Source organism: Phocoena sinus, chromosome 2 (assembly GCF_008692025.1).
Source record: "Phocoena sinus isolate mPhoSin1 chromosome 2, mPhoSin1.pri, whole genome shotgun sequence".
In the NCBI taxonomy this organism is placed as follows: domain Eukaryota; kingdom Metazoa; phylum Chordata; class Mammalia; order Artiodactyla; family Phocoenidae; genus Phocoena; species Phocoena sinus.
Genome location: NC_045764.1, coordinates 81,881,046 through 81,894,106, shown reverse-complemented (window position 1 = coordinate 81,894,106; position 13,061 = coordinate 81,881,046). Strand labels below are relative to the sequence as shown.

Genomic DNA, 13,061 nt, shown 5'->3' with positions numbered 1-13,061 from the left:
GATCCCACATGCCACGGAGCAACGAAGCCCGTGCGCCACAACTACTGAGCCTGTGCTCTAGAGCCCATGTGCCACAACTACTGAGACCGTGATCCACAACTACTGAAGCCCACGCTCCTAGAGCCCGTGCTCTGCAATAAGAGAAGCCACTGCAATGAGAAGCCCGAGCACCGCAATGAAGAGTAGCCCCCCCTCACCGCAACTAGAGAAAGCCCGTACGCAGAAACGAAGACCCAACACAGCCAAAATAAATAAATAAACAAACTCATTAAAAAAACCCAATAAACTCTTAATTCACAAGGTACAGAAGTCAGATGATGATGGATAATTCAAAATTTCATTTAAGACAAAGCCGGTTAAAATTACGGCATAAAATTGTTTTTATGTAAACTTCAATTAAAATGTTTAAGATTTAGGAATACATTTATAATCTTTTAGATAATGATATTTTTGGACACCAAATACAATAGTTTTCACACACAAAACTTCGCCAATAGCCAAAAGGTCAAAATGTCTTATTAGGTCATATAAATATTTTCAGCTAAGACGTTTTATTACTGTTATTAAATATTAGAAAAAGGCAGATACAAATGTATGTTTCTCCTTTTCTCTCCCTCTCCCTTCCTTAACTAGTTCCTTGTTCTTACAGCCCTAATTCTGTGATGTGGACACTCACAGCCCCAGGGTCCTTCTCTTTCCTTGCTATGCAGTGGTAGTAGTTTCAGAGGAAGAAATTTTATAATTATCCAACAGGAGATGCAGGCCTGTATTTCAATATATGAAGTGTGATATTTTTTGGTTACTAGGCAGTTCCAAACAATCTAACCTGCAGATGTTTCACTTAGATATATTAAATTAAAACTTTTTCACAAGTCCTCCAATTTTAAAAGCACGGTTAGTCTTTAAAACTGCTAACCTGCTATGCAGGTTGGACATGAATGCATGTGTACATGCACACACGTAATTCAATTTATAGTGCAAACTTGAAAAGGTTGCTTTCTCTTATCTCTGCCAGCTAAGCAACACATATTTTAAGTGCCTAGCACACTGTAGTAGGTGACAAGGGGACACAAAGTTGTACTGCACATAGCTAATAGTTTCAAAGGATTTGATTCAGGGACGATTTTTTAAAACAATAGAACACTGAAGCATATAATAAATTCCAAAGAAGTTCAGATAACAGTGGTAAAATTTTGCCGAAGAGGTAGATGTTAAGCTGAACCATGAGAGAGAAAGTGCAACTTGAGTGGAGCATTTGTACAAAAACAGTGTAGAAAAGGCAGGACTGGAGCCTGATTGTAAATAGCCTTGAAGAGTATGACGACGAGTGCCTATTTCTAGCCTCAGGAAGGCCTTAAGGAAAAGAAGGAGTCTTGAGAGCCAACTTGATTGAGCTGGTATTTTAAGACCATTCAGTCCCTAAAATGACCATTTGCAATATATAAAATAACAGCCAGCACTTAGTAATGTTGTTAGGCATTGCCAGTTCTCACTACTTTCTATACATTAACTCATTTACTCCTCAAAGCAGCTCTAGAAGGGACTATTACCACCATTTTTATAGATAACCGAAGCATAGAGAGGTTAAATAACTTGCCCAAGATCACCCAGCTAGGAAGTTGCAAAGTTGAAATTTGAACCTACACAAGTCTGGTTCTAGACTCTGAGTCGCTAACTACCCCACGCATGCTTCCTTTCACTGTGGCTACAAATTTTGCCTTTATATACTTTAACAGATGTTTGTAAAAATATAAATAATATATATTCAACATATATTTTAACAATATATTTTGGAATATTGTGGTACAGGGTTTGTTTCCAGGAAAAGGACCATAATTTATAATAATGTGCCAAACTGGGGAAAAAAAAAGTGGTCTCAACTTTCAACTTCCCTCCAGGAACCAATTAGGTCATAAGCCAAGGGTCTCCTGTGGTCTCCTGGGACTCACTGAGTTAAACCATGGTGTCCTTCAAAGGGAAGCAAAAGACATAAAAAGAAATCCATTCAGACCTTTCTCTGATGGTTCTGTGAGTTTTCAAGGCTAGCTCAGGCTTGTCATGGGCTGGCTACATGGGATGATTTTAGCTCCCGGGAGATTTCTCTGGACTCATCCTTTTCCCTCTCTCGGACTGTGGGGTAATCCTGCAGAGCTAAGAATTGTGGCAGAGCAGTGGCTCTTACGCTATGGAAAGCTGAATGATGTCAAGATGTCAGTTACTCCATGTGAGTACCAAGGATGGTTCACAGCCTAAGTAATGTCTCATATATATTTGGCAGTATTTTTTTAAAATTATAATTTATCGGGGGGACCTTGAAGATGGCGGAAGAGTAAGACGCGGAGATCGCCTTCCTCCCCACGGATACACCAGAAATACATCCACACGTGGAACAACTCCTACAGAACTCCTACTGAAGGCTGGCAGAAGACCTCAGACCTCCCAAAAGGCAAGAAACTCCCCACGTAACTGGGTAGGGCAAAAGAAAAAACAGAGACAAAAGAATAAGGACGGCACCTGCACCAGTGGGAGGGAGCTGTGAAGGAGGAAAAGTTTCCACACACTAGGAAGCCCCTCCGCGGGCGGAGACTGCGGGAGGCAGAGGGGGGAGTTTCGGGACCGCGGAGTAGTGCATAGCGACGGGTGCGGAGGGCAAAGCGGGGAGATTCCTGCACAGACGATCGGTGCCGACCAGCACTCACCAACCCGAGAGGCTTGCTGCTCACCCACCGGGGCGGGCGGGGCTGCGAGCTGAGGCTCGGGTTTTGGTTTTGGACGGAGCTCAGGGAGAAGACTGGGGTTGGCGGCTTGAACATAGCCTGAAGGGGTTGGTGCGCCACGACTGGCCGGGAGGGAGTTCGGGGAAAAGCCTGCACCGGCCGAAGAGGCAAGAGACTTTTTCTTCCCTCTGTGTTTCCTGGTGCGCGAGGAGAGGGGTTTAAGAGCGCTGCTTAAAGGAACTCCAGAGACGGGCGCGAGCCGCGGCTAAAAGCGCGAACCCCAGAGACGGGCGCGAGCCGCGGCTGAGGGCGCGAGCCCCCGAGACGGGCGCGAGCCGCGGCTGAAAGCGCAAACCCCAGAGACGGGCGCGAGCCGCGGCTAAAACCGCGGACCCCAGAGACGGGCGGGAGACGCTAAGGCTGCTGCTGCCGCCACCAAGGGGCCTGTGTGCGAGCACAGGTCACTCTCCACACCCCTCTTCCGCGGAGCCTGTGCAGCCCGCCACTGCCAGGTTCCCGGGATCCAGGGACAACTTCCCCGGGACAGCGCACGGCGGGCCTCAGGCTGGTGCAACATCACGCCGGCCTCTGCCGCAACGTCACGCTGCCTCTGCAGCCGCAGGCCCGCCCCGCACGTAGTGCCCCTCCTACCCCCATCCCCCAACCCCCGGCCTGAGTGAGCCGGAGGCCCCGAATCAGCGGCTCCTTTAACCCCGTCCTGTCTGAGCGAAAAAACAGACGCCCTCCAGCGACCTACACGCAGAGACAGGGCCAAATCCAAAGCTGAGCTCCTGTGAGCTGTGAGAACAAAGAAGAGAAAGGGAAATCTCTCCCAGCAGCCACAGAAGCAGCGGATTAAAGCTCCACAATCAACTTGATATACCCTGCATCTGTGGAATACCTGAATAGACAAGGAATGATCCCAAATTGAAGAGGTGGAATTTAGGAGCGAGATCTATGATTTTTTTCCCTTTTCCTCTTTTTGTGAATGTGTACGTGTATGCTTCTGTGTGAGATCCTGTCTGTATACTCTTGCTTCCACCATTTGTCCTAGGGCTCTATCCGTCCATGACTTTTTTTAAAAATTCTTTTTCTTAATAATTAAGTTTAATTGTAATAACTTTATTATACTTTACCTTCGTTCTTTCTTTCCTTCCTTCCTTCCCTCCTTTAGACAACGAATCATCCCAAATTGAGGAGGTGGTCTCAGGGAGCAGGATTTATGATTTTTCCCCCTTTACCTCTTTTTGTGAAGGTGTATGTGTATGCTTCTGTGTAAGATTTTTTCTGTATAGCTTTGCTTCCAACATTTGTCCTAAGGTTCTATCCGTCCCTTTTTTTTTTTTTTCTAAATATTTTTAATTCAATAACTATATTATACTTTATTTTATTTTTACTGTATCATCTTTCTGTCTTTTTTCCTTCTTTCCCTCCTTCCTTCCTTCCTCCCTCCCTCCCTCCCTCCCTCCTTTCTTTCCTTCTTTGCTTCTTTCTTCCTTCCTTCCTTTCCTCCTTTTCTTCTTTCTTTACTCATACTTCTACTAATTCTCCCTACTTTTTCTCCCTTTTATTCTGAGCTGTGTGGATGAAAGGCTCTTGGTGCTCCAGCCAGGAGTCAGGGCTCTGCCTCTGAGGTAGGAGAGCCAACTTCAGGACACTGGTCAACAAGAGACCTCCCAGCTCCACATAATATTAAACGGTGGAAATATCCCAGAGACCTCCATCTTAACACCAGCACCCAGCTTCACTCAACGACCAGCAAGCCACAGTGCTGGACAACCTATGCCAAACAACTAGCAAAACAGGAACACAACCCCACCCATTAGCAGAGAGGCTGCCTAAAATCATAATAAGGCCACAGACACCCCAAAACACACCACCAGACGTGAACCTGCCCACTAGAGAGACAAGATCCAGCCTCATCCAGCACAACACAGGCACTAGTCCCCTCCACCAGGAAGCCTACACAACCCACTGAAACAACCTTAGCCACTGGAGACAGACATCAAAAACAACGGGAACTACGAAAGTGCAGCCTGCAAAAAGGAGACCCCAAACACAGTAAGATAAGCAAAATGAGAAGACAGAAAAACACACAGCAGATGAAGGAGCAAGATAAAAACCCACCAGACCTAACAAATGAAGAGGAAATAGGCAATCTACCTGAAAAAGAATTCAGAATATTGATAGTAAGGATGATCCGAAATCTTGGAAGTAGAATGGACAAAATGCAAGAAACAGTTAACAAGGACCTACAAGAACTAAAGATGAAACAAGCAACGATGAACAATGCAATAAATGAAATTAAAATCACTCTAGATAGGATCAATAGCAGAATAACTGAGGCAGAAGAACGGATAAGTGACCTGGAAGATAAAGTAGTGGAAATAACTACTGCAGAGCAGAATAAAGAAAAAAGAATGAAAAGAACTGAGGACAGTCTCAGAGACCTCTGGGACAACATGAAACGCACCAACATTCGAATTATAGGGGTTCCAGAAGAAGAAGAAAGAAAGAAAGGGACTGAGAAAATATTTGAAGAGATTATAGTTGAAAACTTCCCTAATATGGGAAAGGAAATAGTTAATCAAGTCCAGGAAGCACAGAGGGTCCCATACAGGATAAATACAAGGAGAAACACGCCAAGACACATATTAATCAAACTGTCAAAAATTAAATACAAAGAAAGCATATTAAAAGCAGCAAGGGAAAAACAACAAATAACACACAAGGGAATCCCCATAAGGTTAACAGCCGATCTCTCAGCAGAAACCCTACAAGCCAGAAGGGAGTGGCAGGACATACTGAAAGTGATGAAGGAGAATAGCCTGCAACCAAGACTACTCTACCCAGCAAGGATCTCATTCACATTTGATGGAGAAATTAAAACCTTTACAGACAAGCAAAAGCTGAGAGAGTTCAGCACCACCAAACCAGCTTTACAACAAATGCTAAAGGAACTTCTCTAGACACGAAACACAAGAGAAGGAAATGACCTATAGTAGCGAACCCAAAACAATATGTAAAATGGAAATAGGAACATACATATCGATAATTACCTTAAATGTAAATGGACTAAATGCTCCCACCAAAAGACACAGATTGGCTGAATGGATACAAAAACAAGACCCTTATATATGCTGTCTACAAGAGACCCACTTCAGAACTAGAGACACATACAGACTGAAAGTAAGGGGATGGAAAAAGATATTCCATGCAAATGGAAACCAAAAGAAAGCTGGAGTAGCAATTCTCATATCAGACAAAATAGACTTTAAAATAAGGACTATTAAAAGGGACAAAGAAGGACACTACATAATGATCAAGGGATCGATCCAAGAAGAAGATATAACAATTGTAAATATTTATGCACCCAACATAGGAGCACCTCAATACATAAGGCAAATACTAACAACCATAAAAGGGGAGATCAACAGTAACACATTCATAGTAGGGGACTTTAACACCCCACTTTCACCCATGGACAGATCATCCAAAATGAAAATAAATAAGGAAACACAAGCTTTAAATGATACATTAAACAAGATGGACTTAATTGATATTTATAGGACACTCCATCCAAAAACAACAGAATACACATTTTTCTCAAGTGCTCATGGAACATTCTCCAGGATAGATCATATCTTGGGTCACAAATCAAGCCTTGGTAAATTTAAGAAAACTGAAATTGTATCAAGTATCTTTTCCGACCACAACGCCATGAGACTAGATATCAATTACAGGAAAAGATCTTTAAAAAATACAAACACATGGAGGCTAAACAATACACTACTTAATAATGAAGTGATCACTGAAGAAATCAAAGAGGAAATAAAAAAATACCTAGAAACAAATGACAATGGAGACACAACGACCCAAAACCTATGGGATGCAGCAAAAGCAGTTCTAAGGGGGAAGTTTATAGCAATACAAGCCCACCTTAAGAAGCAGGAAACATCTCGAATAAACAACCTAACCTTGCACCTCAAGCAATTAGAGAAAGAAGAACAAAAAAAACCCAAAGCTAGCAGAAGGAAAGAAATCATAAAAATCAGATCAGAAATAAATGAAAAAGAAATGAAGGAAACAATAGCAAAGATCAATAAAACTAAAACCTGGTTCTTTGAGAAGATAAACAAAATAGATAAACCACTAGCCAGACTCATCAAGAAAAAAAGGGAGAAGACTCAAATCAATAGAATTAGAAATGAAAAAGGAGAAGTAACAACTGACACTGCAGAAATAAAAAAAATCATGAGAGATTACTACAAGCAACTCTATGCCAATAAAATGGACAATCTGGAAGAAATGGACAAATTCTTAGAAATGCACAACCTGCCAAGACTGAATCAGGAAGAAATAGAAAATATGAACAGACCAATCACAAGCACTGAAATTGAAACTGTGATTAAAAACCTTCCAACAAACAAAAGCCCAGGACCAGATGGCTTCACAGGTGAATTCTATCAAACGTTTAGAGAAGAGCTAACACCTATCCTTCTCAAACTCTTCCAAAATATAGCAGAGGGAGGAACACTCCCAAATTCCTTCTACGAAGCCACCATCACCTTGATACCAAAACCAGACAAGGATGTCACAAAGAAAGAAAACTACAGGCCAATATCACTGATGAACATAGATGCAAAAATCCTCAACAAAATACTAGCAAACAGAATCCAACAGCACATTAAAAGGATCATACACCATGATCAAGTGGGGTTTATTCCAGGAATGCAAGGATTCTTCAATATACGCAAATCTATCAATGTGATAAACCATATTAACAAATTGAAGGAGAAAAACCATATGATCATCTCAATAGATGCAGAGAAAGCTTTCGACAAAATTCAACACCCATTTATGATAAAAACCCTCCAGAAAGTAGGCATAGAGGGAACTTTCCTAAACATAATAAAAGCCATATATGACAAGCCCACAGCAAACATCATCCTCAATGGTGAAAAACTGAAAGCATTTCCACTAAGATCAGGAACAAGACAAGGTTGCCCACTCTCACCACTCTTATTCAACATAGTTTTGGAAGTTTTAGCCACAGCAATCAGAGAAGAAAAGGAAATAAAAGGAATCCAAATCGGAAAAGAAGAAGTAAAGCTGTCACTGTTTGCAGATGACATGATACTATACATAGAGAATCCTAAAGATGCTACCAGAAAACTACTAGAGCTAATCAATGAATTTGGTAAAGTAGCAGGATACAAAATTAATGCACAGAAATCTCTGGCATTCCTATATACTAATGATGAAAAATCTGAAAGTGAAATCAAGAAAACACTCCCATTTACCATTGCAACAAAAAGAATAAAATATCTAGGAATAAACCTACCTAAGGATACGAAAGACCTGTATGCAGAAAATTATAAGACACTGATGAAAGAAATTAAAGATGATACAAATAGATGGAGAGATATACCATGTTCTTGGATGGGAAGAATCAACATTGTGAAAATGACTCTACTACCCAAAGCAATCTACAGATTCAATGCAATCCCTATCAAACTACCACTGGCATTTTTCACAGAACTAGAACAAAAAATTTCGCAATTTGTATGGAAACACAAAAGACCCCGAATAGCCAAAGCAATCTTGAGAACGAAAAAAGGAGCTGGAGGAATAAGGCTCCCTGACTTCAGACTATATTACAAAGCAACAGTAATCAAGACAGTATGGTACTGGCACAAAAACAGAAAGATAGATCAGTGGAACAGGATAGAAAGCCCAGAGATAAACCCACGCACATATGGACACCTTATCTTTGATAAAGGAGGCAGGAATGTACAGTGGAGAAAGGACAGCCTCTTCAATAAATGGTGCTGGGAAAACTGGACAGGTACATGTAAAAGTATGAGATTAGATCACTCCCTAACACCATACACAAAAATAAGCTCAAAATGGATTAAAGACCTAAATGTAAGGCCAGAAACTATCAAACTCTTAGAAGAAAACATAGGAAGAACACTCTATGACATAAATCACAGCAAGATCCTTTCTGACCCACCTCCTAGAGTAATGGAAATAAAAACAAAAATAAACAAATGGGACCTAATGAAACTTCAAAGCTTTTGCACAGCAAAGGAAACCATAACCAAGACCAAAAGACAACCCTCAGAATGGGAGAAAACATTTGCAAATGAAGCAACTGACAAAGGATTAATCTCCAAAATTTACAAGCAGCTCATGCAGCTCAATAACAAAAAAACAAACAACCCCAACCAAAAATGGGCAGAAGACCTAAATAGACATTTCTCCAAAGAAGATATACAGAATGCCAACAAACACATGAAAGAATGCTCAACATCATTAATCATTAGAGAAATGCAAATCAAAACTACAATGAGATATCATCTCACACCAGTCAGAATGGCCATCATCAAAAAATCTAGAAACAATAAATGCTGGAGAGGGTGTGGAGAAAAGGGGACACTCTTGCACTGCTGGTGGGAATGTGAATTGGTTCAGCCACTGTGGAGAACAGTATGGAGGTTCCTTAAAAAACTACAAATAGAATTACCATATGACCCAGCAATCCCACTACTTGGCATATACCCTGAGAAAACCAAAATTCAAAAAGAGTCATGTACCAAAATGTTCATTGCAGCTCTATTTACAATAGCCAGGACATGGAAACAACCTAAGCGCCCATCATCGGATGAATGGATAAAGAAGATGTGGCACATATACACAATGGAATATTACTCAGCCTTAAAAAGAAATGAAATTGAGCTATTTGTAATGAGATGGATAGACCTAGAGTCTGTCATACAGAGTGAAGTAAGTCAGAAAGAAAAAGACAAATACCGTATGCTAACACATATATATGGAATTTAAGGGAAAAAAATGTCATGAAGAACCTAGGGTTAAGATAGGAATAAAGACGCAGACCTACTGGAGAACGGACTTGAGGGTATGGGGAGGGGGAGGGGTGAGTTTTGACAGGGCGAGAGAGAGTCATGGACATATACACACTAACAAACGTAGTAAGGTAGATAGCTGGGGGGAAGCAGCCGCAAGGCACAGGGATATTAGCTCGGTGCTTTGTGACAGCCTGGAAGGGTGGGATGGGGAGAGTGGGAGGGAGGGAGACGCAAGAGGGAAGACATATGGGAACATGTGTGTATGTATAGCTGATTCACTTTGTTATAAAGCAGAAACTAACACACCATTGTAAAGCAATTATACCCCAATAAAGATGTTTAAAAAAAAAAAAAAAAATTATAATTTATCTCCAAAACCCTAGCAGGATATCCATTGACAGATGAATGGATAAAGAAGACGTGGTACATATATAACACAATGGAATATTACTGAGCCATTAAAAAGAAAGAAATAATGCCACCTGCAGCAACATGGATGGACCTGGAGATATCATACTAAGTGAAGTTAAGTCAGAGAGAGAAAGACAAATATCATATGATATCACTTATATGCGGAATCTAAGAAAAAAAATGATACAAATGAACTTACTTACAAAACAGAAACAGACTTAGAGACTTAGAGAATGAATTTATGGTTACCTGGGGGAAGGGTGGGAAGGGGGATAGATTGGGAGTTTGGAATTGACATGTACACACTGTTATATTTAAAATAGATAATTAACAAGGAGCTACTGTAAAAAAAATAAAAAACAACCCTATGAGGAAATGGCTTACTCATATACTAGAAATTACCAAGTTTAAAGTGATAAAAATTAAACTGTTATACATTGTAAAGCAACTATACTCCAATAAAAATTTTAAAGAACTGTTACGTGATGACAACCTTTAGGAACTTGTCAGGAAAAATTTATGAGTGTCTGAATTTTAATAAATGAGAATACTAAATCACAGTAGTCATTAGAAAAGTTGCATTATTAAAATTTTGATAATTTCAATCTCTAAAACCTCTGCCATAGCGCAGGGTTTACTGTAGTAAAGAATATGACTAAGGAACTGGGAAATTTTATGTCATACTAAAGAAAATTCATTAGATCCGACGATACTTTGAGGACATAGCTTACTCAAGAAATAAGGTATAATTTTTGGGTCTCTGAAAACAATTTACTCTTTACAAAAACAAAAAGTGTTGCAAATCTAGACAAATACTGGCTGCTAAGGCTTATCTACTAGCTATACATTTTAAAAGAGATAAATTATTTGATGTAAAACATAACTTTGAAAAGAACAGAAAGGATGTTATAAATTCTCACAGGCTATCAATGACAAATCATTACAGAGTGGGAATTAATCAATCAAAACATAGTCCCTCTGCCCCCAAAACCTCAATGAGGATAGTGCTTATGCCACAGTCTGACTAGAAGCCATGACCAGACTAGCTCCTTTTTCGTGGCACACTCTTCTGGCTCCGGAGTTCAGCCATCTTAAAGTTCTTCATCTGTTCTCTCCAACAAAAGAGGTTAATAATTTGGCCACTGGGAAAACCTTAAATAATCAGAATGACCCATAGGTGAAACAGACTAACTTGGGAAGTAAATTCTTCATCACCAAGGCACAAACAGACTGATAAACAATTGCCAGGGGTGTGGTTGAAGGGATTTAGCTGTCAAGTGGAAACTGAATTAGACTTGCAGTGGTTCTTTCAACCTTGAGAGTCTATGAATCTCTGTTCTTCAGAAGTACTTCATAAAAAACCTAGGGGAGAGACCAGAACCACCACTTCCTTCTTGGGAGGCCCTAACCAGGAGCCCCTCTCAATCAGAAGTCATCATAAACACTTAATGGTGGTGTCTCTGGATCCTTGATTTAAAACAAAAACCTAGGATACTTCAAAGCTCTGTCTCAAGGAAACAGAAGAAGGTCCTTCCTACCATTGGGCTGCTGTATATACTGTTCAATTTACTTCTAAAGCCTGCCAAGGTAGTAGATTGCACCCCCCTCATATATGGAATAAAATGGCAAGAGAAGCATGAGAACACCTGGGGGATTGCCAAAAAGAAAGTTTCTCTAAAAATAATGTCCTTTCAAACTTATGATGGACAATCTAATAATATGAATAAAAATTATTCTATGAATTTATTCCAATGAAATAATAGAACAAGTACACAGAGATGAATGTTGAAGGATATTTATTAAAATGTTTATACCAGTCAAAAATAATTGTAATCAATCTAAATGTCCAACAAAAAGGGACTGGTTAAATATACTGTGGTACAGTTTTACCTAAAATAATGATATAGATCTACTTTTGACAAGGAAAGATTATCTACATCATAAGTGAAACACACTCTCAAAAGAATGTTATGATCATGTGTTTGTGGAATTACACATGCATAGAAAGTTATACATGCAACAAAATATTATCAGTCCTATAAAGCAAACACACAAACACATAAACTAAATTTTAAATAAATTACTATTCTCTGACTGGCATTAGATAAATGATAAAGCCTATTAACTGAAAAATAATATGTAAATAAAAGAATTACATAGTGTCATATATTTTAATTAGAGTTATTGTTTTGTAAAACCCCTGCTAAGGAGATCATAGTCCGGTTACTCAGTAGAGGAATTTGTGAAGACACACGTAAGTAACAGCACACTGGTTCTGGTGTTGAAAAATTAGAACTTAGCAGTTTGAACACTTTTCTGCTTTGCTTTCTTTCTTTTTTTCTCTTTATAAATAATCTTTTAAAAATAATTAGGTAAGAACTAGCATCTCAAACTGATAATATGAGAAACATATGGATGAATCTGAGAAAGGGTGTTAAGAATTAGTAGAAGAGGTTATGCTCAGAGAATTGGACTCTCAGTTGATATTACCAGTATGTAGGTATGAAGATGGTGCTAAGTGCCATGCTATAATTGCAAAAATTGAGAATAATTATGTAAATGCTTTATACTGTTGAGGGATGGCTTTTCTGAGCAGATAACATTTAATTAAGCCAAGGTCTGAACAAGGAACAAGCAATTCAAAAATCAGAGGAAAGAGCATTCTGAGCAGAGGGTCTAAGGTGACAATAAAGGAGTAATGTCCCAGGAACTAAAAGGTGAGTAAGGCTGGAATGGCAGTAGCAGAGAGGGAAAGTGGTAAGAACTATAGTTTAGAATGGTGGGCAGGGACTACATCACACAGGATTTTGAAGCTAGGGCAAGGAGTTCAGATTTTATCCTAAATGCAATGGGAAGTCACTGGAGGGTTTTAACTAGAGAAGTGACACGATCTGATTTACATTTTTAAATGATCGCTCTGACTGCTATGTTGATAACAGAATAGGGGAAAAAGAATCAGAGTAGGTATACTAGTTAGGAGGTTGTTGTTTTCCAGGGTTGGGGATATAGTTTTGGGAATCATTGGCATTTGGATAGTATTTAGAGTGAAGAGTTACCTAGA

General features: G+C 39.8%; 1 protein-coding gene across 9 annotated transcripts in view; it reads right to left on the bottom strand.

Moving 5' to 3' along the window:
* The window catches only part of FAM214A (family with sequence similarity 214 member A), a 96,738-nt gene that overhangs the window by 25,271 nt on the left and 58,406 nt on the right, over positions 1 to 13,061 (bottom strand). The gene's annotated exons all lie outside the window — the stretch shown is intronic.